Source organism: Penaeus monodon, chromosome 33, assembly GCF_015228065.2.
Source record: "Penaeus monodon isolate SGIC_2016 chromosome 33, NSTDA_Pmon_1, whole genome shotgun sequence".
Classification (NCBI taxonomy): Eukaryota; Metazoa; Arthropoda; class Malacostraca; order Decapoda; family Penaeidae; genus Penaeus; species Penaeus monodon.
The window spans coordinates 7,497,821-7,498,239 of NC_051418.1; the positions used below are offsets into that span (position 1 = coordinate 7,497,821).

The following is a 419-nucleotide window of genomic DNA, read 5'->3' on the forward strand; positions in this document are numbered from 1 at the left end:
GAAAAAAAATATTAGTTTTATCTAAATCTGTGGATTCTTTATCACTGTCATCTTCTGTATCAAATAAATCTATTGCCTGTATACTTTTTGGAAAGCTTTATCATCAAGATGTCATTAACTTGGCAGTGTTTTAGTTTATTAATGCATTCAAACCCAGAATTACATTTCAAGCTGTATGCAGCTTGATACAATTATAATATTATAAATTATACAGATTTGGATGATAAAAATACAATTATTTTAATGGCTTTGCTTTCTATGCATATCAAATCACTTAGTATCCATGGCTGGTGAAAGTGTCCATCAACAATTTCCTCCCTTGCCAATCCCAAATCAGGTATATATATTAGTTACCTGGTTATATACAAAAGTTCATTGGTAGCACATCTACCTCCTGGCTCCTTCATTACATCTACACA

The 419-nt window shown here is 31.0% G+C and overlaps 1 protein-coding gene across 1 annotated transcript in view; it reads right to left on the reverse strand.

The window, feature by feature from the left end:
* The window catches only part of LOC119593971 (AP-1 complex subunit mu-1-like), a gene marked incomplete in the record, with an annotated part of 8,551 nt that overhangs the window by 6,613 nt on the left and 1,519 nt on the right, over positions 1 to 419 (reverse strand).